This window comes from Apium graveolens, chromosome 2, assembly GCF_009905375.1.
Source record: "Apium graveolens cultivar Ventura chromosome 2, ASM990537v1, whole genome shotgun sequence".
Lineage (NCBI taxonomy): Eukaryota > Viridiplantae > Streptophyta > Magnoliopsida > Apiales > Apiaceae > Apium > Apium graveolens.
The window spans coordinates 42,201,464-42,227,173 of record NC_133648.1 but is presented as its reverse complement, the minus strand read 5'-3'; the positions used below and the strand labels follow the sequence as shown (position 1 = coordinate 42,227,173).

Here is a 25,710-nt window from a genome sequence, read left to right as displayed (position 1 = left end):
AGAAGGATGTTGGAGTCAAGATTCCTTTTCTTGATAATAAAAATTTTACCATCATTGGAAGGTAAAGATGCATCTTCATTTGCTTTCTCAAGATGAGGCCTATGTGGATTGCATAGAAAGAGGCCCTCATGTACCAATGAGAGCTGCAACTGGAAATGAGCCATCTGTCCCCAAGCCAAGGCATGAATGGTCTGATCCTGGCATTGAACAAGTCAGGAAGGATAAAAAGGCCATGAATATTCTGTTCAATGGAGTTGATGGTGATATGTTTGACAACATCATCAATTGCAAAACTCCCAAAGATGTTTGGGAAACTATACAGATTATTTGTGATGGCACTGAGCAATTCAGAGAAAACAAGATGCAGCTACTGATTCAGCAATATGAGTATTTTCATAGTGAAGAAAGTGAGCCTCTCACTGACATTTTTAGTAGGTTTCAAAAACTACTAAATGCTCTAAAGCTACATGGAAGGGTCTATCAGAAAAAAGACTCCAATATGAAATTCCTTAGATCTCTTCCAAAGGAATGGAAACCAATGACAGTCTCATTAAGAAACTCACAAGATTATAAGGAGTTTACTTTGGAGAGACTGTATGGCATCCTGAAAACTTATGAGCTTGAAATAGAACAAGATGAGAGGATAGAGAGAGGAAAGAAGAAAGGATGATCCATTGCACTAGTTGCTGAGTTGGAAAAAGAGAAGGAGATGAAGATGGAAGCTGTTGAGTCAACTTCAAGGGTCTGTGAAAGCAAGGGCAAGGGGCTTGTAGTAGAAAATGAAGATTCTTTGAGCCAAGATGACATGGAAGACATTGATGAACATTTAGCATTTATTTCCAGAAGATTTTCCAAGCTCAAGTTCAAAAAGAACTTTGGAGCAGCCAAGCCAAATAGAAACATGGTGGATAAATCTAAATTCAAATGTTTCGAATGTGCCTTGGCAGGGCATTTTTCCAGTGAGTATAGAAAGTTAGATTCCAGCAAGAAAAATTTTGAGCCTGTGGATTATAAGCAAAGATACTTTGAGCTGCTCAAACAAAAGGAAAGGGCTTTCATTACACAAGAAAATGACTGGGCAGCAGATGGTCTGGATGAAGATGAAGATGTCAGCTATGTCAATCTAGCCCTAATGGCCAAGTCTGATGAAACAGAAACAAGTTCTTCAAGTAATCAGGTAATTACCACAAACCTTGCACATTTATCTAAAGCTGAGTGTAATGATGCTATAAATGACATGTCTACAGAGTTATATCATTTGCGTGTTACACTTAAGTCTCTTACTAAAGAAAATGCTAAAATCAAAGAAAACAATTTGTTCTTGAGTGAGAGAAATAATGTGCTAGAGTCTCAATTCATTGATTTTGAAAAATTAATAATTGAGTGTAAGATTGCCAAGGAGGAATTAACTGAGTCCTTGAAGAAAGAAGAAATTTTAAAGAAGCAGCTCGAGCGTGAACAGGAGGTAATTAAGGCATGGAAAACATCTAGAGATGTCCATGCTCAAATCACCAAAGTTCAAGAAATCGAGTCCTTCTGTGATGCAGCCTGGAAAAAGAATAAGGAGAAACTAGAACCAAATTTGGTGATGTAGACTCGATGGATGATGAGGGTTATCCGTCGGATAACCAAAAAGGTTATCCGTCGACTGATGAAAATTCTCATCCGTCCGTTGTGAGCAAGCCTATCAGTAAAGCCAAACTTGTTAAGCTGAATGAAAAGTATGGATCTGTTTCCAAGAACTTTGTTTCAGGAGAATTGAGTCAAGTTAAGAAAGGGAAAAAGGCTAATGTTGGTCACATGATTGTCAAACAGTTAAGTGACAGGCTTGAAAAGATTGAGGTGAAAATAGAGGCTAAAAAGAAAAATAATAGAAATGGTAAAGTGGGGATTAACAAACACAATAACTACACACCTGATAAATATGCTCCTAGAAAAATCTGTGTCAAGTATGGTAATGTAAATCATTTGTCTGTTAATTGCAAATCTGCCATGCCTACATCCATGTTTGTGCCACCTCACCTTCCCAATATGAATGCTATGCCTCCCATGCCTATAAATGCTATGTCCACACATAATATAAATGCACAGTTTGCTAATATGCCATTTGCACCCAATCCCTATTATGATGCATTTAGTATGCCACAAATGCCATTTACACTACAAGAAAAAAGTCCATAGACATCGCTTTTTGGCCGATGTCTATGTTGTTTGCCAACCGATGTTGATGTCGGTGATGTCTATTCTAGACATCGGTGAATACCCGATGTCTATACTCGGTTAGACATCGATTTTAGTTAAAAAGCAGATGTCTATGTATTGATTATTTACATAAAATGCTATAAATAAATTATTTAATAACTAAATTACACCTAATTAAACATGTTAAATATATCATGAGCTATGTTTTCTATCACAAAGACATCGATTTTAGTGAAAAACACTGATGTCTATGTGATGATTTTTTACAAAAAATGCTATAACAAAATTATTTAATAACTAAATTGCACCTATTAAAACATATTAAACATATATTGAGCTATGCTTTTTGTCACAAAAACATCGATAATTTTGACAGAGGTGATGTAAAATGACATATTAAACATCTGTTTCTTTAATGAAAGGTGATGTCTAATTTAGCATATAGACATCAGTGTTTTCTAGAATAAAGTGATGTCTATGTATCATTTAGACTTGAACATGTTAGTGTTTAACATCAGTTGTTTGTCTGAAATTGATGTACATTGTGTTTTTTGACATCAGTTTTGTTTGGTTAAAAGTGATATTTATAATGTTACTTGACATCAGTTTTATCTTAAACAAAGTGATTTCTATGTTTCATTTAGACTTGAACCTGGATTTCTTTGACATCACTTTTTTACCTTAAAGTGATGTACATTATCTTTTTTGACATCAGCTTTTCTTAATTGAAAGTGATGTGTAAGAAGTTTATAGACCAAATTGTGTAAAGTTTTACATCACTAATTGTGTAATTATTGTCTGAGAACGTCAACCAAAATAGTAAAACATATGATCTGAAATCTAAACTATTACATTCTCCAGAAACCAACTGAAGACATTCAGTCTAATGAAAATTGTAAGATAGTTTTTTCACTATCCTGTTTTGAACACTCTTCAAAATATGAGACACCAATCCTCTCTACACAAGACAGCAAGGGCCCATATAAGTTCCCATTATTTAGATATCTCAACAACTGCAGAGGACAAGATGAGCAAGCTGCTTTATCCCAAGCAAGCAAGTATGATCCCCCACTTACTGGACAGATGCCATGTGCACGATCAAATCAACCACACAGGTGCTGTTTTAACCTCCCAAAAAGAGCATATGTAAAAGAATTTAACAGTCAACTTTGCTCATAAGAGAAACAACTGAACCGCAAATCACAATTAGATGATAACGATTGTTTACCTGCCTCCTGTTAAAAGTAGGGTTCCAGTTCCCCACCTCTTTGTGCCACTTGTTTTCGGATCAAAAGCCACAAGTTGAGCATGCCTTCCCATTGCAAACAAATATATTTTCTCAAATGAGTGAAGTTTGTGCATTATAGTATATGAAAAAGAAAAATCAGGTGAGACACACACACACAAAGAGAGTGAGAGACATACCCATTCCAGGAACTTGATAGTCATTGATGATCTCAAAGTTCTTGTAAGTGTAACCAACAAAGTTAACATCCTTCGACGAAAGCATCTGTATATTTAAAAAGAAGAATTATAACCAACTATATACATGCTTTTATACTATGCTTTGCACATTGTAAACACTTCTGAAAGTAAACTACTCTAGTGGAGATGACAATTCAGATCCAGTATTGTCTAGTGTCCACTTTTTTACAAATTAGGAATCCAGAATCCAGGGTTTTCTCTCCCAGTCCTGTTATGCAGGGTGGTCAATAATGGCAGCTCTCTATAAGCACCATACCCTTTTCTACCGTATCAATTTCCACATGACACGAAATTCAAAGAAACCTGGTGACAAATAATTTGGAGCCAAATGTACATTGACATGCAACAGATTTACTGGAAGTGCAGAAACTGAAGTTGGAATGCTTCTTAAACATAATCATTATAAGTTATAAAAAATTTAAATCAACAAGTGAGATTACCTTTCTCCACGGACCAGATCTTGCTGAAGCCTGAGTTTGGTGTTTAGACTGCAAGGAAATAGAAAGAGGAAAAACAAATAAGCATAGACTGTAAAGAAACTTGCACGCTTTTAGAAATTCAAATAAGAACGAATAAAAAACACATTTACCTCATCAAACTTTTCAAAATTTTGGGTGTCCAATTCATCATTCACCTCGGGAATGAAAGCAGCTTCCATATCATATAATCTGTCTCATTCAACACCTTTAAACCAATGATGGGCCTGAAATAAATAGTGCAAAAAGGTAATTCACTCTATTTCTTAAGCACTTCCAGAACAAGTCCAAGAACATAGAACATGACACACCATACAACACCTTAATTTCATCTGCACCTTTTAAACCCAGCCTGTGATTTACATTACAAAGTATTTTGCTAATTAGGTCTTTCACTTCTGAAGACAATTGTGCTTCTTCGGGAAACTTCAGGTGTGTTCTCCAGTTAACTATCTGCAAGAGTTCGAGGAATTGTAACAATTAATACTTTGGCGTTTCTAGTAAAGTTTGCACTTCCATGCAAATATTTAATGAAGCATCAAGCAAGGATACCGTGCAATGCACTCATTGCCAGTAAACAGTGAATCCAGGAGCGGGAAGAAGGGTGACAGGCGAAGAAAAGAAAAGAGAATTAAATAATTGAGAAAAAAGATAAGAAACAAAATTGAGGACTGCTGGTTCGGCGAATCAATTGGCTCTTGAGTTTTGACCGGAAAATGGTAATTACCAATCTAGACATATTTATCATAACAAGTGACAAATTTGCTAAAACTCCTTAAGAAACAGATATGCATAAACAACCTACCTTTCTACAAGTTGTCATGGGATCATCAGAATAGAAAGGTGGGTATCCCACGAGCATTTCAAACATAATAGCACCAAGTGACCACCTGGAGACCAATAAGACCATTAGTCCAGAGACTCCTAGCAAAAGCAAATTCAGAAAAGGACAGGCTTTATCAACCATGCCCTAAAATTTCATATAGGCAAACTCTTCTTTTAGCTTCTAAGAGCGATGCTTATGATATATATAAACATTTCCTCGAGGGATTCAAGCTCTTCTATTTTACATGCAATAACTAACCAATCACATTCCAATGGGTATCCTTTCTTTAGAAGAACTTCAGGAGCAATATAATCCGGTGTGCCAACAGTTGAATATGTCTGCAATATCCAAAAAATAATTTACAAGAAAGATGAGAAAAACCCAATGCCTTAGAGATTTGTTTCTATACATATAATGATTGCACTGCAGAGAAGCGGCTGAACTTCCCGTAGAAGCAGAATATACATTTTCAATGAAATCTAGAGCACAATGCAACCTAACAAATATATTGTCTGAATCCCATCATCCTCCTATAAGAGAAGACACTCTTGGTAGATAGTGTCATCAAATGGACAATGGTAAGGCAATGCAAATGATTTCTCAAAAGCCACAAGTTGAGCATGCCTTTCCATTGCAAACAAATATATTTTCTCAGAGTGCATTTAAAAAAACATTATCTTCTTAAGTTCATATAACCTCAGGTAGCGCAAAAAAATCAAAGTTTGACCTGAAGGCAACCATTTCCAGGAATGTTTTGTGTAGATGGAAAAAGTAGTAATTAGCTTCAAGGTATCAAGTAAAGAGTGACAAAGAAAATTGGATGTACAATTATACCAGTTTCTTCTTTCACTTCTCTAATGGTTCCATTAAATATTTCTTCAGACTGCATAGTTAATAAAGAGAAGGCACTGTTAAATAGCTCATATTTTAGGATAGTTATTATAATAACTCATCAGAATTGACACAACTAATCAAATATCAAAATAGAAAAGCAAATTGCAGACACAAGTCAGATTTTGTGGAGAGAAATAGAACAACAAAACAGCAAGTCAGATTCTGGTTCAAAACTCAAAAGAAATTTTAATAAATTGCATACGTATACTTCTGCAAATTAATTTTAATAAATTACATTTCGTGGAACTTGATCAGTATATAAGAAACTGAAGAAAAAGAGGAGAGGCAAATAAAAAAGAAACTTACATGTATATCGATTAAATTGAACATCACATATGTTCTTCAAGACAAGTTACATCGATTTTTAGATACATGTAAAGTTTAGTCTCGACCATAATCAGTCTTAGATATAATTTAAAGTTTTTGTAGTAGTTATTGATGTATATGCTTAACACTGTGATTTAAGTTTGACGGATGACATGTGACCACATGTATAAGCTAGTTTGACCTAAAAAGAGACTCCAGAGAAATGCAAAGAGTCAAAATTAGTAGTTTCATATACTCGATGAATCTTAAAGCGAGCACGATGCAAGTGGTTAGGGCTTATCTTTTATCGTTCAATACTCAACTATAAGGCATTAAGCCTAATTATTCAAAAAAATATATATATAATCTTACATTGCTACAAGCCCAAATGTAACAACTATTTAGCCTTGTAACAACTAAAACACAAATTAATAGCTAAAAATCGACAAATACACAATGTAAATAGCAAAAAAAATCAAAAATAAATGCAAGAAAAACATACCCCATGGATTCGCTTTCAGGTAACAGGGCATTTAGGTCCACTGGCTCTCTTCTTAGTTGTCTGATAAACCAGCTTACCTCCTAAAGTTTCATCAAATTTTAAAATATCACCATTTACATAATCTTAACCTTAACATTTCCCAAATCTAAACAATCACTTTTAGAACTAATTACAAAAATAATTAATAAAGATATATACATAACAATAAAGTATATAATATAAAATCAAACAACATACATATTCTTAAAAATTAATAACTAGTAAGTAACAAAAAAATCATAAATAGAAAAGGGGTTTTTGAAAAGAGTACCAGGGGTTTTGACAATTCGGTATTGGTTGGATTTGGTGGCATAATTGTGGCGTTTGCGATGAGTAAGACCCTGAACCATCCTTTCTCTGCTTTTGCTTTTAACGGCGACTCTGGATGAGATAGTAAACCAAAAGAGTGTTTTATGAGAGATACAATGGCTATATATATATTCACTTCTGTTTAAAAGTAAATTAGGGTTTCGATTTGAAAAAATCTCAATATACAAAGTTTGTTTCGATCAAAACATCAACACTAGTTTCATTCCACGTTACCAATTAGAGTTTCTAATCAAATAAGATTACCAGAGGTAGGTGAGAGGTTGAGCACAAAGTCGAGAGATGGAAGATGTGAGCACAGATGCGAGGGAGAGAGAGATTTGAGAGAGATGTGAGAGGAGTTGAGACGGTGAGATGAAGATTGTGAGCGGAGAGAGGTTCGAGAGAGAGAGGGGTTCGTTCGAGAGAGAGAGAGGAGTTTGAGATGGAGATTGGAATGAGGGGAATAAAAATTTGGTTAAGGGGGGGGGGGAATTTTGGGAGGGGGAATTTTAGAACTAAAACTGAATGAAATTTTGACTAAGGGGGGAAAGAAAAGGTGGGCGCGATTTTTTTTTTTTGGTGAAGTTTTGACATCGATTTAATTATAACCGATGTCTACAAAGAACAAAGACATCACAAAAACACGGGATGATGTCAATACCTCTTTTAACATCAGTGACAAAGTTAACCGATGTCTAATGTGTGATGTCTATTGATATTATTCTTGTAGTGTTAGCATGCCTTACTGGAATAACATGTTCACTAATAGCATGTCATTCCCTGTTAATTATAATATGCATGATAATTCTGTTGCAATGAATGGTTTCAAAGGCTCAACTCAAATGACTAAGGATGAATCTGAAATTCCCAAGTCAAATGAGATAAAGCCTAAGAAACAGAAAAAGAAAGCTAACAAGGCAGGACCCAAGGAAACTTGGGTACCGAAATTAACTTGATTTGATTTTGATGTGTGCAGGGAAACAGAAAGAATCTTTGGTACTTGGATAGTGGTTGTTCAAGACACATGACTGGTGATTCTACCCTGCTCACAGAGTTTAAGGAGAGAGCTGGCCCAAGTATTACTTTTGGAGATGACAGCAAGGGTTATATTGTGGGATATGGCTTGATTTCAAAGGACAGTGTCATCATTGAGGAAGTTGCCTTAGTGGATGGTCTCAAACATAATCTGTTGAGTACTAGCCAGCTTTGTGATAAAGGAAACTCAGTAACCTTCAATTCAGAAGCCTGTGTTGTGACTAACAAAAGAAGCAACAAAGTGGTTCTCACTGGTGTGAGAAAAGGAAATGTGTACCTAGCTGATTTCAACTCATCTAATGCAGAATCTGTTACTTGTCTTCTCAGTAAAGCAAGTCAAGATGAAAGTTGGCTATGGCACAAGAAGCTATCCCGTTTAAACTTCAAGACCATGAATGAGCTATTAAAGAAAGAACTGGTTAGAGGCATTCCTCTAGTGGAGTTTTCTAAGGATGGATTGTATGAGGCCTGCCAAAAGGGGAAGCATATTAAAGCATCATTCAGGAAGAAACTTGATTCAACAATTGAAGAGCCTTTGCAACTGCTACACATGGATTTGTTTGGACCAGTCAATGTGTTGTCCATCTCTAGGAAAAGATTTTGCCTAGTAATTGTAGATGATTTCTCAATGTTCTCTTGGAGATATTTCCTAAAGTCTAAAGATGAGGCTAGTGAAATCATCATCAATCACATAAGGCAAGTCAATAATCATCCTGATTTCAAGGTTAGAAGAATCAGGTGTGACAATGGAACTGAGTTCAAGAATTCTGTCATGAGAGCATTTTGTGAGGAAAATGGGATTCTGTATGAGTTTTCAGCAGCAAGAACTCCACAACAGAATGAAGTAGTGGAAAGGAAGAACAAATCACTTATTGAAGCTGCCAGGACAATGCTTGAAGAATCTAAACTGCTAACATATTTCTGGGCTGAAGCTGTAAATACTGCATGTTACACTCAGAATATTTCCGTGGTTAATCAAGCAAGATGCATGACTCCCTATCAATTGTTCAAAAACAGGAAGCTAACTATAAATTTTCTTCATGTCTTTGGCTGCAAATGCTATATTCTGAGAAATCAAACTGATAAAAATGGGAAGTTTAATGCTAAAGCAAATGAAGGAATTTTTGTTGGATATGGTGTTGGTAAAGCATATAGAGTCTACAATCTAATAACCAACATTGTTGTGGAATCAATACATGTTGTGTTTGATGATAAAAAGATTGAAGGACTACTAGATGGAGATTACCATGAGAGTCTCAAATTCAACAATATGGAGATGGTTAGTGATGACAGTGATGATGAAAGTGATCAAGAAACAGTACCAAAGGATAATGCAGAGAAATCCACTACCAATGAAGCACAAAACTCAACATCTATCGAGAGGCAATCTGCTTTATCCGTTGGAAGACAACCAACTTCATCCGTCGGTACTCAAAATTGACCATCCGTCGGGTTATCAAAAGAAGCTGGGAGTCAAGAAAAATCACTTACAGAAAGTTCCCTTTTCTCAAATTAAAGATCCACAAACTCAGGGGGAGTTTCTATCAATCAAAACTCAATCACACATCAAGACAACAATGAGGCCTCTTCATCTAGAGCTAATCTACCTCAACAAAGGAAATTGACAAAAGATCACCCATTTGAACTTATAATTGGTGATGTTTCTTCTAGAGTTCAAACCAGGAGAGCAACTCAAGAAGAATGCCTATACAACAGCTTTCTTTCCAAGAAAGAACCAAAGAAGGTAGAAGAAGCTTTGTTGGATCCAGATTGGATTTTAGCTATGCAGGAGAAGCTAAATCAATTTGAAAGGAATAATATATGGAAGCTGGTGCCCAAGCCTAAAGGAAAGATTCCAATAGACACTAAATGGGTATTCAGAAACAAGATGGATGAAAATGGCATAGTAGTCAGGAACAAAGCTAGATTGGTTGCTAAGGGCTATTTTCAACAAAAAGGAATAGATTTTGATGAAACATTTGCTCCTATTGCAAGACTTGAAGCCATCAGAATCTTCTTAGCCTATGCAGCCCATGCCAATTTCAAGGTCTATCAAATGGATGCCAAAAGTGCCTTTCGGAATGGAGATTTGGAGGAGGTCAACCTCCTGGTTTTGAAGATCCAAATTTTCCAGAACATGTCTATTATCTTTTGAAAGCACTTTATGGACTGAAGCAAGCACCTAGAGCCTGGTATGACACTTTATCAAAGTTCCTTTTGGAAAATCACTTCACAAGAGGTACTGTAGATAAAAATTTATTCTTTAGAAATGTTAATGGCACTAGTATACTTGTTCAAATTTATGTAGATGACATTATTTTTAGCTCTACAGATGAGAAACTTTGCAAAAAGTTTGCCAAATTGATGCAAAGTAAGTATGAAATGAGTATGATGGTAGAACTAACTTACTTCCTTGGTTTGCAAGTTAAGCATGTTAGTGATGGAATATTCATTAGTCAAACTAAAAATATTTTTGATCTCTTAAAGAAGTTTGATCTAATGGATTGCACATCTGTAAAAACTCCCATGGATACTGCAAGTAAGCTTGAATTAAACACTACTGAAAAGACTGTGCATATTTCAAGTTATAGGGGCATGGTTGGCTCACTTCCGTACTTAATAGCTAGTAGGCCAGATATAATATTTGGTACATGTTTATGTGCTAGATTTCAGGCTGATCCTAGTGAATCTCACTTAATAGCTATTAAGAGAATTTTCAGATATCTCAAGGGAATACCAAAACTTGGCATTTGGTACCCTAGAGATTCTGGTTTTGATCTAACTGGTTATTCAGATGCAGATTATGCAGGTTGTAGAATTGATAGAAAAAGTACAACAGGAACCTGTCAATTTCTAGGAAACAAGCTTGTGTCCTAATTCAGTAAAAAGCAAAATTCAGTTTCTACTTCTACAGCTGAAGGTGAATATATTGCTGCTGGCAGTTGCTGTGCACATATTTTATGGATAAAAAATCAATTGCTAGACTATGGTTTGCAAGTTGAAAGGATTCATATTTTCTGTAATAACACGTGCAATTGTTATCACTGAAAATCTAGTACAACATTCAAGGACAAAGCACATAGACATCAAGTACCACTTCATAAGGGAACATGTAATGAATGGTACTGTGGAACTACACTTTGTTTCAAGTGAGAAGCAGCTTGTAGATATTTTTACCAAGCCACTGGATGAGTCCACCTTTTCAAGGTTCGTAAGTGAGTTAGGTATGCTTAATTATTCTTAAATCTATATGAGATAATCTATAAGTTGAAATGCAGCCATAAATTTAATTGATTTTTCAGTCTTGGATGAAATTTTGGCTAAGTCAAAATTTATATCTCGACGGATGATCTTTATCCATCGAATTTGATCATCCGTCGGTATACTATTTTCTAATAAAAATCAATTATTTTTCTGGATTATTTTATGACTCGACGGATAACAGTTTATCCTCATCCGTCGAATTGTCTTAATCTTAGCCGTTAATTTCCTGAACATTATCCATCGAGTATACTTACAGTTTGTAAGCATAACACGACGGATAATGGGTGGAATTTTTACAATTTATTTTTCAAACGGCTATTTTAGGCAATTTTCATTGGTTGCTTTATTTTACTTTATTATTTTTTACAGTTATTTTTGAGATAGTATAAAAGTTTATTTCATTTCAATCACTTTTCTTTTATCATTCTCAATCAACTGCTCAAATTTCTTTCTCTTTCAAAGCACTTACTCCCTCTTTACAAGCTCTTATTCTCTAACAATGGCACCTGTTGTAAAGATTATGTCTCAAACTGGGTTCATTTATGAGAAGAACAATTTCACTGCACTAGTGAACAAGGGGATTCAGCATTCTGGTGACTATCACAAGATGATGGACTTTGTGAAGAATTGCAAGCTTAGCTATGCCATGCTGGAATCACCCACAATCTTTTGTGAAGTTGTTGAAGAGATGTGGAACACTGCTACTTACAACTCAACAGATAAGACCATCACTCTAACCATCAAAGGTAAGGAATTCTATATCAATAGTGATGTTATAAAAGCATGTTTCAAGATTTCTGATAACACTGTGACCTCACCACACACTGACACTGACATAATCAATATGCTTAATTCCATGAACTACGCTCTTTCTACTTCTAAGTTAAGTGACATTAGGAGATTGGGTCTTAGGAAAGAATGGAGTTTTATGTGTGATGTAGAGACAAAGGTCTTTTCAGGTAAAGTCAGTAATTTTGATTCAGTCAATATCTCCATGCTTAACATGCTAGTTACAGATAAGTATTTAAATTTTAGTGACCTTGTTCTGTTTGAGTTGGGCTATAAGTTAGGAGAGTTAAACAAGAGGGGTAAAAGTGTTTATTATGCTAGATTTTTCATGATGTTAGCTAACCACCTCTGTGAAGAGATTGTGATTGAGAACCCAAACAACAAATTAGATTGTTGGGTTCAAGAGAGAAGGCTCATTGCAGATTTAAACAGGGCCAATCATCACAAGGATGTGCCATTGTTCTATTTCTATGTAATGGAAGCACCTCAGGTAAATGAGGTAAGTTCATCTATCCCTACTACTGTTCCAACCTCACCAATTTCTTTGAGTTCTAGTGTGGCTATGGCAACTGTGTCAATGACCCAACAGTTGCCTACCCAAGCTACCAAAACTGCAAAATTTCAAAACCCAAATCTAAGAAAGCCCCCTCTGGTATCTCTCAAAAGATGCCAGTTGCAAAATCCACCAAAACCAAAGAGGGGAGTGTGAAGGTGGGCAAGATAGGTGAGGGAAGGGGTGAACATAAAGAAACCCTAAGGATAAGGATGGAGAGTTAAGTGGTTCCCAGCCTAGCCACACTGCAGTTTCCCAACAAATTGCAGTGCTTAAAAAGGATAAAAGCTCATTTTTAGCTACATCCTCCCAAAATGAGGTAGTTATTGAACAAAGCTCTCAACCAAGAGCAGAGGCCAAGAGGGATAGGGACACAAGCTCACCCAAAACTTATGCCAGAAAGAAGAAATCTAAAATCCTTGGGGATGCACAGGGTACACACACTGTGCAAACTGGTGTTAAAGACACAATCACTGCACCTTCACAAATTCAATTTGATGTGGCTCCAATAAATGTGGAGTCACAGCCAAAATCTCTAGTAATAGAAGCACCTCAAATACCTAACTCACCCACAAACTCACTGGATGTGGATATGATAAACACATCAATTCCTGATTCCCCTTCTTTAACTTTGTTGGGGAAGCCAAAATCTAGTGCAAGTGAGCATCATCTTTTAGATGATTTGTTGGCTCACTTGCCAATTCTTTCAGGAACTGTTGAATCATCTATGCCCAAAATATCTTCAATCAGCACAGAGTCCACAATAGTTTTTATTCCTAGTTCATTCATTTCTACTCTCTTGACGGATATTGCTCATCCGTCGAGTAGTGATTGTATCCCGACGGATAAGCTTAACAGCAGTTATCCGTCGGATAGCAAAACCACTCACCCGATGGATATCACTCATCCGTCGAGTATCTCTGCACAGCCTCAAACTTCATCTATTTCGAGTGCAGAAGAATTAGTGGTTGTACAGTCACTATTAGGATTGATAGAGAAGAGTGTTATGAGTGAGAGTCTGGATTGCTCCCAGGAAAAAGGAGAGGAAATGAGTCAAACTATGCAATCCATTTCTTCAGGATTGGCAAAAGAGAGTGAGAGGAGTCCCACCTTAGATGGTGAAGGTGAGGGTGTGAGGGTGGGGAGCCAGGGTGAGATCCTGATGCAACAAAAGAGAGAAAATGAGAGAAATGCAGGTACTGGAGCTATAAGGATGGATGTCATTGCTAGTGAGTCAATGAATGTCCAAGATTCAGACAGGGAGGGACTATCTCAGCAACCTCAAGCTGTAATAGGTTCCACCTCCCTTGATGCTGAGGCATTTACTCACCCTGTTCCAGCTTATCAACTTATAGCTGTATAGGGCAATGACAATGCAGAAAGGATGCTCAATCTGGTGCATACCACTCAGTCTATGCTAAGAGCTAAGGATGCCATCACAGCTTTTCCATCTACAGCTGGTGATGTGGATTATGAGACTGGTGGTTCAGCTTATTTCTTTGGTGATGGAAGTGGGGATAGTGAAGATAAAGCAATGGACATAGGAGGAGAAGTAGGTTCCAGTTCAAGATCAGGTATGACATCATGGGCATTTTCAAAGCACTGTGATGAGTACTACTTCAAGACAACCCTGATCCAACTAATTAATCAGACAAATACTGCTCTTCAAACCACTACAAATGCCAGCACCAAGAAGCTCCTTCAGGCACATCTAGCCTCTTTGCAACTTCAACAAATTCAAGGCTTCCAACATGCTAGGGATGTAAACACCATCAAGGGTGATATTGAGGAGATGAAGAAGGCCATTTCAGACAAGATGGATTCTAAGCTTCCAGAAACTACAATGCTTGATATCAAGAGGCAATTAAGGGAAAATTCTGATCTTGCAACCAAGATAGATGCCTTGGATACAAGAATGTCAGCCATGGAAGCATCTTTGACAGCCATTCATCTTCATCAAGCCCAACAGACATATTTACTTCAAAAACTGGTGGCTGCTCAAACCTCCTCCTCTACTCAACTTGATGATAACAAAAAGGGGGAGAAACGACCAAATGAGGGGAAGAGGCTTCAAATTCAAATCAGTAAAGTAATTTTGCCTTCAATTACTATCTCAAAACCACCAGTTACATATAGTATAGATCTGATCAATGCAGCAGCAGCCAACATAAGAGCAGCTGATAAGGAGAAGTTGAGTTTAGTCAACTTGGAGAAAATTGATGAGGATATACTAGAAAAATTTGGGCTAGTTAAGGAGCCAGTAAAGTCAGCCATCCATCACTCTCAAGTCAAGAAGATTTCTATGAATGAGATGAGCATGAACTATCTGGAAAGGGGGCAGCCATCCTGCATCAAATCTCCAAAGGCTGAAACAATTCTGAAACCAAGGGTGAACTATTCAAAATCATCATTGAAGAACCCTTTGGATACTTTGTATGAGACACCTACTCCTGATGAAAAGAAGCTTCTGTCAAGGTCAATTGCTTTCTACAAAGATCCATCTAATTCAGCTTCTAAAAGGAGAATTGCTAAAATTTTTAGGAATGGGAAAGAAATTTGTGTGGTGGCTGGACATCCTCAATTTGCTCAAGCAAATAGAGAAGAAAAGGCTAGATTGAAATAGGAAAAGAAGCAAGCTGCTCTAGATGCTAAAAAGACTAAACAAAAGAGAGAGCAAATTGTTATCTTGGCCAAGCTATATGCTGTAAATTCATCACAACAAATTCCTGCTCAGCCATCTGAAATCATTGAATCAAAGAAGCAGGTTGAACAACAGAAGAAATCTCCAAGAATCAAGGAATTGGCTAAAAGAACCAAAAGGAAACTGGACATTATTGATAAGGATTTGGAGAATAAGTTTCCCTAGGAATCCACTCCAACTACAACTCAAGCATCAAAACCCCTTGTGGTATTTGGAAATATCAAATTGGTGGATCCCTACAGGAACATTCATGGTGAACTTATTGTGCCAAAGGATGAGCCAATAGAATGGGAGAACATACCAATTCCTGACTTCAATCTGCCAATCCTTGGCAAGCCAAGAAGAATAAAGTCAAGAGCAGTCAAGAAAGTGAAGTTATCACCTCTCAAATCCAAATCTGTGGTCAAAGCTCAATCTAAAGTCAATAAGGGAGATTACATGTACTTGTGTGACATCAAAGAATTTTCTGATCTAAACCTCTATCTAGATGAACTAGATGAAGTGAGAGGAATTGATGCATACAGAAACCTACCTGAAAGGTTAGTGTTCAAGTACAAAGGAGGAAAGGAAATTCAGTGGCCACCTCACAGGATCATTCAAGAAAGCCAAGTTGTACTGATTAAGGTTTATTCATCTTTCAAAAAAAACTTTGGGTTCAATATTACTGCAAGAAGATTGGTACTGAAGAAGATTGAAGAGCTAAGGAGTGTTAGAGCTAAAGATGCACTCCCAAAGACTCTAATTATCCCTTACACAGGGAGAAGAGTGCATCTAAGGCCCTACTGGCTGGTAGAGTTCATGGATGACAAAGGAGTGAGAAGATTTTTCAGATTAGAAGACCAATTGAGAATCTCTAACAATGAGACTCTCTTGGAAATGCAAGAAAAGCTAAATCTCTCAGAATCTGATGAACTGGAATTCCACAGGCAGCTCCAAAATCAGATTGAAGAAAACAACAAAAAGCTTGGAAAGAGATCCAGACCTTCAAGGAACTAGATAAATCTGCCAGGCTAGAGGAGCATCTTAAAAATGACTGTGAGCAAAACTTTGTACATTTTGAAGCACTTTTCAGTATTATCTACTTTCTTTTAAAGTTTTATTTTTAGGGTGTTTTGTTATCATCAAGTATCTCTTAATTTATGCCTACAATTCCAGTAGACATAAACTGGGGGAGATTGTTGTGTATATGTTGTGTACTTGATGATTTCATGAACAAAACACCTTGGTAGATTTTACTTAGTGAAAAATGTAGCACTCGAGGATAAGGATTATAGTCCTGACGGGTAACTCAATATAGTCCCGACGGATGATGACTTATTATCCATCGAGTGAGTAGTTTATGTAACAATAAGTCTGTAGTACATTTCTGCATACACATTGTTTAAAATCTGTAGTAGTATTTAAGTCATGATTGACTTTATCTAAATATGCAGAATAGGTTGATTAATTGTACATAGACGATGTCTTATAATTCTGCATAAATGAAATGAAGTCAAGTGCCTGATTGCTGCCCGACAGATAAACAACAATGAAATCGACGGATGATCAACAACCCGATGGATGATCAGTAACTCGACGGATGATCATGAACCCGACGGATAAAGAATTCAAATATCTGTTGACAGTGACAACACAGTCACATGCGTCGAGTGGATGCAAATAAAATGTGGTAGCCTATTCAACTGGGTTTTTGAGAACAAAGAAGCATTGCCATTTCCATGCTATTATGAAGATATTCAAAGATGCTGGAATAGAGTAATGAAGTAGCATTGTAATAGACTCGATAGTTTTTGTTTTATTATCTTGTCTTATTGCTTTGTAATCTTGGTGATATATAAACCAAGAAGCAGCAAATAGAATAGCAACTAACCAACTGAGGAAAAAACAGAAAAGAGAGAAACATTTGTAAGCTGAATTCTTATCATTTCTCTCATTCTTAGTTTTTATCATTTTGTAAGCAGCTTTGAGCTTTTTGCACACAGAGTTCTCTCGATATATATCATATATCTCTGGTGGAATTATTCAAATCCACCAGAAAATTTTTAAAGACTCTTGTTTTTAATTACTTGTGTTTTGATTCATTTCAAGTGATTATTCTGCATTCTGCTAATCAATTCACACTGATATATATATTTGAGTTAGAATAATTTTATTCAAGAAAAAGGTTCAAGAATTCCATTCAACCCCCCTTCTGTAATTCTTGTTATATTGTTAAGGGACTAACAAGATGCTATGAACAGTCCAGACTCCGAGAGATGACTGGAGGCCAAGAAATCCGCTATGGAATCCATGTATCAAAATAAAGTACTGACTTTAGTTGATCCACTCGAAGGGGTGAAACCTATAGGGTGCAAGTTGATTTTCAAGAAGAAAACTGACATGGATGGTAAAGTACAGACCTATAAGACGCGACTAATGGAAAAAAGTTTCAAACAAATTCATGGTATATACTATGATGAGACTTTTTCACCGGTTACTATGGTCAAGTCCATAAGGATTTTGTTAGCAATAGTTGCTTACTTTGACTATGAGATTTGGCAAATGGATGTCAAAACTGCTTTCTTATATAGGAGCCTTGAAGATGATGTATATATGATACAACCTGAGGGTTTTGTCGATCCAAAGTTTGCTAAGATAGTTTGTAAGTTGCTTCTATCTATTTATAGATTGAAGCAAGCCTCAAGGAGAATGAATATTCATTTTGATAAAACGGTCAAAATTTTTGGCTTTATTCAAAACGAAGATGAACCTTGTGTTTGCAAGAAGGTTAGTGGGAGCCATGTGACATTTCTAGTATTATATGTAGATGACATTTAACAAATAAGGAATGGCATACCTTCTCTACAGGCTGTTAAGACTTGGTTGAGAAATAGTTTCTCGGTGAAAGAATTGGGTGATGCTACCTATATATTAGGGATCAAGATCTATAGAGATAGATTGAAGAGATTAATCGACCTAGTCGAAGTACATACATTGATAAAATATTACATTATTTTAGGATGCAGGAGGCAAATAGTGGATATGTCCCGATGTCTCTTGGGATAGTGATCTCATAGGATAACTTCCCTAAATCATTAGATGACAAGGGCCGTCTTAGAAAAGCTCCATATGCTTCGGCAATTGGATCTATAATGTATGCAGTGATATGTACTTGTCTTGATATTTCATATGCTTTGAGCATGATGATCAGATACCAGTCTAATCCAGGTGAGGGTCACTTGATAGTTTTCAAGAATATTCTTAAGTACTGAAAGAGGACTAAAGATTTATTTTTGGTGTATGGAGAAGATAGGGAACTGGTTGTAAAGGGTTACACTAATACTAGTTTCTGAACCTAATTTTTGGACATACAAGGATGATTACGAGTTTATGTCTGTTTTGTGTTTTCTCTAAATATAATTGATGTTAGCTTGAATAGTTCACAGCAAGAATATTGATGATTCTATGGAAGTCGAATATATTGATATTTTTTTGAAACAACCATGGAGACTGTTTAGGCATGTTCTTAGGCAATACCTCATTATTAATGAGATTAATGATTAAGGAGATCTAAATATAAAGTTCATAATAATGATAGTGTTGTAGACCCACTGACTAACGCTTTATCGCAGCAGAAGTACGATGGTCATACTAGTTCCATGAGTTTTAGATACATGGGTGATTGATGAGTGAATTTTATATCTACTTGGAACGCTTCATTACAGGCTTAAGTTGGTGTTTTGGACTCAAGTTGTTGGTATTTTTGATGTTTTTTTGTGTTATTGCATTCTAGGTATCAGTTAAATGAAGAAAGGAGCTTTTCAAGGAATTATGCTAAAAAGAGGTCGGAATTGGAAGCCTAGGCCATTCTCAAATTGTAGAATCTCGTTAGCTTCGCGTGAACATTTGAATCGCCTAATTCTGATGAGCAGAACTCAAGATATGGCCAAAAGAAGATTTGTCAGAAAAATTCCAAAATGTTAGCGCGGCCGCGCCAGAAGGCAGCGCGCCCGCGCCGCTAAAATCCATATTTCAACGCGGCCGCGCGGCCGCGCCCGGTTTCTGCCCTAGATTCCTGATCGAAATTAAATATTTTGAGAGTCCTGGTCATCCTGGAGCCTATATATACCCATAAAAAGACGTTTTTAACAGCAAGGAGGGCTAAGAGAGTAATAAGAAGACCTACAGAGCACGAGAAGGCTACAGAGAAGTAGACTCTTGTTTTCTTCAATATAGTTGATACTTGGATGCTTGTTTTCGATTTGTCTTTGAACTCTAGTACTCCTTATATTGTTTATTATCATCCTTTCATTGGAACCCATGGTGACGATGAGTTTAGTTATAAACTAATCGTTATCGTGGGGTTCTAACTGATATTGCTTATGGATTTCTATAGTTAATTATTTTCAATATCTTGATGTGTGGTGATTGATTGATATCCTAGTATTGGTTGTGCTTATTCGTCTGATGTGTGTAGCTAACATATAAGATAGCGTGTTAATCTCTATTGAAGCGAAAGTGAATATAGAGATTTAGAACTTGTCATGCTAGCATTGGTTCATGTATTTGTTTTGAATGATTCGTAGGTAATTTTAACCATCTTACTTGTCCTATGTAATCACGATAGATAACTTGTTCATTAAACCTTTATGTTGTCAAATTCTATAGAATATAGGGTCTCAACATAATTGGTGTCTATTCAGCTTCTATCTCTTTTGTGGATATCTGGTAGTAGGGTATTCGTACAACGAAAGTTGGCATTTACTAGTTTCGTATTATCTGATTAGTGTCATCATTATTGCATGCTAAGGTTAAGAACAATAACTTTGAATGAAGTAGTAATGAAGTTAGAATCCCATGTTTGTCTCATATAAGTAATTCAACCTCAATTCTCTTAGTTAATGCTATTTAGTATAATCTCTTAGTTTAATCAAAACCCAATTTGTTATTTGTCTTAGCATTGAACGATAGCCATATATTGTTGCATAGGTGCATAAATTGAACTTAACCTTAACCAGTCTCTGTGAGAACAAATCTGATTTATATCTTATACTACTTGCGAACGCGTATACTTGCGTGAATTTTAGCGCGTGTTGTTGCCCTAACAAGTTTTTGGCGCCGCTGCCGGAGACTCGGTGTTAATTTTTAGTTTATGTGCTTGTCATTAGTGGTCGTTAAAGTTCACTGACTCGGATTCTTTTAATTTCACGGTTTATTTGTTTGTGTTTTAGGTACTCATTACAATGGGGGATCCAGCAGCACGAACGAAAGCCTTGATGGATTTTTCTCAACCCAAGATCAATAACATTCAATCTAGCATTTTCAGGCCAACGATCGCAGCTAAAACCTTCGAGATCAAGCCTGGCATAATTCAGATGGTGCAGAACTCAGTTTAGGTTGGGGATTCTCTAACGGAAGATCCCAATACGCACATTAGGGATTTCATAGAGATCTGCGACACCTTCAGGGTCAATGGTGTTTCTGAAGATGCTATAAAGCTGAGGCTTTTCCCATTCTCTCTGAGGGATAAAGCTAAGTGTTGGTTACATTCTCTACCAGTAGGTTCTATCACTATTTGGGATGATCTTGCTCAGATGTGTCTTACTAAATTCTTCCCTATGGAGAAGACAGCTGCAATCAGAAATGCTGTTACTCAATTTGCGCAGCAAACAGGAGAATCTTTATGTGAAGCTTGGGAGCGCTACAAGGAGATGCTTAGGAAGTGTCCTTATCATGGAATGCCTGATTGGATGATCATCAATTGCTTTTATAACGGGTTGGGAGCACAGTCAAGACCCATGCTCGATGCAACATCAGGTGGAGCATTATGGGCAAAGAGCTATGAGGAAGCTTATGATCTAATTGAACTGATGGTTGCTGATGAATATCAGTATCCAACCCAGAGATTGCCACAGGGCAAGGTAGCAGGAGTTCTTGAAGTGGATACAGCTACATCTATCACTGCTCAACTTAAGGCATTGTCTATGAAGATCAATTTTTTGGCTAACTATTGTGTTAATCAGATAACCAGTGTTTGTGAGCTGTGTGCAGGTTCGCATGCGACGAAGCAATGCGCTATATCTAGTGAATCAACTCAGTTTGGGAGCAACTTTCAGAGATCGCAGCAACCAGTTCCAGACACTTATCATCTTGGCAACTGGAATCATCCTAACTTCAGCTGGAGCAACAATTAGAATACGATGCAACAACTGTTCCAGTAGTTTGGAAACAAGCAATTCAATCTTTCTGGTTTTCAGCAACAATTTGCACCAAGAAAACAACTCCAACTTCAACAACAAACTCATGTAGGTGCAGGTCTATATTCGAATGAAAAATCTGAATTGGAGGAGTTGAGGCTTATGTGCAAAAACCAGGCTCTTATATATGTCAAAGCCAGGCTGATTCTATCAAGATTCTGGAGAACCAAATAGGGAAAATTGCTAACGCCTTATTGAATCGACCACCAGGAACACTTCCTAGTGATACAGAAGCCAATCCAGGAAAGAGGGAAGTTGAAGAACAGGTGAACGCCATCACCTTAAGGTCTGGAAAGGTCGCAAGTCCCTATATTCAGCAAGACGATGAGCCTAAAAAATCTCAAGCTTCAGATAATGAAGTTGTGGATGAAGAAGAAGTGCTAAATGATGCCGAGGTGGAATCAAGGAAGAAAACTATGGAACACACTCCTCATGAGGGTAATACAGGGGAGAAACAAGTCTATCCTCCACCTCCTTTTCCTAAGAGGCTGCAGAAGCAAAAGTTGGATAAGCAATTTGCTAAGTTTATGGAGGTGTTCAAGAAACTTCATATCAATATACCTTTCGCTGAAGTTCTTGAACAGATGCGTAGCTATGCGAGGTTTATGAAAGATATTCTCTCTCGAAAACTAAGCTCGATGACTTAGAGACCATTGCTCTTACGGAGGAATGCAGTGCAGTGCTGCAACAGAAGTTGCCTCCGAAGCTTAAAGATCCTGGAAGCTTCACTATTCCTTGCACCATCAGAAAATCGTCATTCGACAAGTGTTTGTGTGATTTGGGAGCTAGCATCAATATGATGCCCTTTTCTATCTTCAAGAAGCTTGGTCTACCTGATCCGAAGCCGACATATATGTCCTTGCAGTTGGCTGATCGTTCTATTACATATCCACGAGGCATTGTGGAGGATGTGTTGGTCAAGGTGGACAAACTTATCTTTTTTGCTGACTTTGTAATTCTTGACTTTGAGGAGGATAAGAAGATTCCCATTATCTTGGGGAGACCATTCTTAGCTACAGGCCGAACTATGATCGATGTGCAAAAAGGAGAGCTTACGATGAAGGTTCATGATCAGAAGGTCACTTTTAATGTCTTCAAGGTAATAAAGTTACCCACAGCTAAAGAGGAGTGCTTTAAAGTAGAGTGGGTCAACTCTGTAGCAAATTCGGAACTTGAGCAATTGCTAAAGTTAGATATCTTAGAGCGATCCTTAATGGGGAAATTAGTTATTGATGACAAAGAAGGGGCAGAGCAACTGCAGTATTTGAATGCACCTCCGTGGAAGAGGATGATAAATATGCCGTTCGATTCTCTTGGGTTAGCAGAGCTAAAAATTTCTCAGGAGCGCCTCGAGCCGTCTATTGAAGATGCTCCCACACATGAGCTCAACCCACTATCATATCACTTGAGTTATCCATTCTTAGGTGCACCCCTGACAAGGGGTTAAGATATATTTTTGATGATATAGAGGGTAGCCGAACGGATCCTCTAGTGCCTACAGAGGGTTCTTCTCATGTGCAGCAGACAGTTGATATGACTGGTGTTAGTGATGCACGGTACATGTGATTGACTAGGCGTATGGAGGCGATGCATGATATTCACTGTCATTTTGCTGAAGATTTGACACACGCTCTTCGTACTATTTTCCGAGACACTGGTGTCGAGGTTGATTGGCCATCTGATCCTCCACCCAAAGAGGGTGATCTTTCTGACGTCTAGGTATGCCTGAAATCCTTATTATTACCTTCAATGAGGATATTGAAAATTTTAAGTTTGGGGGTGATAATGTAAGGATTAGTTTGTGTGTGTCCATATAGTTCATATAGTTTCATATAGATTCATATTGCATGTTTAGATGTAGTTCATTCATATTTTGGCATGATTGTTCATAATGGACATATTTTTTTGTGTTATTATGTGAGTCCATATAGTTGTATTTTGCATGCATATAACATGATCCCTTAGGTTGAGCTATTTCTGATTGATTGGTTGATGTTGATGTGAGTGTAGTGATGACGAATAGAGGGATGTCTAAGTCCTAATGAATTAATTTACATGCCATAAACAGATATTTTCACAAAGTCTTATAGGGTTGCTTTTGATCTAGATCATGATCATACTTGTTTGTTGTTGAGATTTAATCACTTGGTTTTATATAGAATTTGTGATACTCTCGTAATGGCGTAAAAACACTAAATTTTAATTTTGAGAAAAACTTGGATTTCATTGCTAGTTGTTGTAAGGCTAGGCGTCAAATGGCTAGTAGCCGGCTCATATTTATATGAGTAGTCTAGGGTTGAATGAGATGGAGCGAAACACATTCATTCAGAAATTGTTGAAAAAGAAAAGAAAAAAAAAGAGAAAAACAAAAGTAAAAAAAGAGAAAAAAAGTATGTATTTATGCATCAAAAGTGAGCTCTTTAATACTCGAGTTATTAAGTTCTAAGGGACTTTGTGCCTAGTGACCTAAGGCTTTTATAGTCTGGGATCTGCTAACCTAACGCTCGCTACATGGGTATTATTACATAAGTCTTTTGGGACCTCATTTATTGCACGGTCAAGTAAGCATCTTTGTTATGTGTTCAATAATAGCATGAATCCCTGTATAACTCTAGTAAAAAGGAGGTGGTATGAGTCATTATGCGTTTAACGTCTATTCTAGTTATAAACTTGTGATTGTTTTGATGAAAGATAAGTTATGGTTATTGATCTAGTATCAAGAGTATATCTGTTAAGCATCCCACACACACACGATTCTGGTTTGTGAGTTGGTTTGTGGGATTTATTAGAGCTCTATTTTAAGTCATTGCATTCTTAGAGGCATTAGCTTGTTGGTTGGTTATGGTTATTCTGAGGGGATCGATTGCATTATCATTTAGTTGCATTCACGTAGTTGTATTCATGCATTAGGTTTGTTTTGTAGATTTGAGTCTGTTTATGCTTGAGAACAAACATCGATTCAAGTTTGGGGGTGTGATGAGTGAATTTTATATCTACTTGTAATGCTTCATTATAGGCTTAAGTTGGTGTTTTGGACTCAAGTTGTTGGTATTTTTGATGTATTTTTGTGTTATTATATTTCAGGCATGAGTTAAATGAAGAAAGGATCTTTTCAAGGAAATATGCTGAAAAGAGGTCAGAATTGGAAGTCTAGTCCATTCTCAAGTTGTAGAAAATCTTGTTAGCTTCGCATGGATAGTTGAATCGCCTAATTCTGATGAGCAGAACTCAAGATATTGCCAAAAGAAGATTTGTCAGAAAAATTCCAGAATGTCAGCGCGGCCGCGCCAGATGGCAGTGCGCCTTTGCGCCGTTGAAATCACTATTTCAGGCCGCGCCCGGTTTCTGTCCCAGAATCCTGATTTTAGTCGAAATTGAAGATTTTGAGAGTCCTGATCATCCTGGAGCCTATATATACCCAAAAAAAAAGATGTTTTTAACAACAGGAGGGCTGGGAAAGCAATAAGAAGACCTAGAGAGCACGAGAAGGCTACGGAGAAGAACACTCTTATTTTCTTCAATATAGTTGATACTTGGATGCTTGTTTTCGATTTGTCTTTGAACCCTAGTACTCTTATATTATTTATTATCATGCTTTCATTGGAACCCATGGTGCCGATGAGTTCAGTTATGAACTAATCGTTATCGTGGGGTTCTCGGATTTACTTATAGATTTCTATAGTTAATTGTTTTCAATATTTTGGTGTGTGGTGATTGATTGATATCCTAGTATTGATTGTGCTTATTCGTCTTATGTGCATAGCTAACATATAAGATAGCGTGTTAATCTCTATTGAAGCGAAAGTGAATATAGAGATTTAGAACTTGTCATGCTAGCATAGGTTCATGTATTTGTTATGCATGATTCATAGGTAATTTTTACCATCTTACTTGCCCTATGTAATCATGATAGATAACTTGTTCATTAAACCTTTATGTTGTCAAATTCTATAGACATATTGGGTCTCAACGTAATTGGTGTCTATTCAGCTTCTATCTCTTTTGTGGGTGTCTGATAGTAGAGTATTCATACAATAAAAGTTGGCATTTACTAGTTTCGTGTTATCTGATTAGTGTCATCACCATTACATCC

General features: G+C 36.8%; 1 long non-coding RNA gene and 1 other non-coding gene across 2 annotated transcripts; both read right to left on the bottom strand.

Annotated features, from left to right (window-relative positions):
* Nucleotides 1-4,558: 4,558 nt before the first annotated feature.
* LOC141706479 (uncharacterized) lies at nucleotides 4,559-5,262 on the bottom strand. Its single transcript, XR_012568841.1, has 3 exons — nucleotides 5,248-5,262; nucleotides 4,969-5,053; nucleotides 4,559-4,616 (listed from the first exon to the last, which is right to left on the bottom strand). It is a non-coding gene; the product is annotated as an uncharacterized LOC141706479 (long non-coding RNA).
* Nucleotides 5,263-20,993: 15,731 nt separating this feature from the next.
* On the bottom strand, nucleotides 20,994-21,100 carry LOC141709320 (small nucleolar RNA R71). Its single transcript, XR_012569904.1, has one exon. It is a non-coding gene; the product is annotated as a small nucleolar RNA R71 (small nucleolar RNA).
* Nucleotides 21,101-25,710: the final 4,610 nt, after the last annotated feature.